The sequence below is a fragment of the Trachymyrmex septentrionalis genome, unplaced genomic scaffold, assembly GCF_001594115.1.
Source record: "Trachymyrmex septentrionalis isolate Tsep2-gDNA-1 unplaced genomic scaffold, Tsep1.0 scaffold75, whole genome shotgun sequence".
NCBI lineage: Eukaryota > Metazoa > Arthropoda > Insecta > Hymenoptera > Formicidae > Trachymyrmex > Trachymyrmex septentrionalis.
In genome coordinates this window covers 574,618-574,839 of record NW_017305938.1, presented here as the reverse complement: position 1 = coordinate 574,839, position 222 = coordinate 574,618, and the positions used below count along the sequence as shown (strand labels likewise).

At 23.0% G+C, this 222-nt stretch overlaps 1 protein-coding gene across 6 annotated transcripts in view; it reads right to left on the bottom strand.

Annotated features, from left to right (window-relative positions):
• LOC108754054 (cadherin-87A) overlaps positions 1-222 on the bottom strand; it is a 274,945-nt gene that overhangs the window by 84,107 nt on the left and 190,616 nt on the right. The window lies entirely within an intron of this gene.

The window sequence follows — 222 nt, the reverse complement described above, 5'->3', positions numbered from 1 at the left end:
TTTTTTTTGTATATTTTTTTCTATTTTACATTCGTTTTCTTTTGCTTATTTTTTTGTTTTTAAAGAGCAGTATTAAACACTTTTACCTCTCTCCCTCTCTCTCTCTCAAAACTTAAACTACAATCCTGTTTATAATTATTAAATTATTTATGTTTATACGCACAATCTTAATTATATGTTCACACAATATCTTGTATTCATTAAATTACTGAGAATATATCT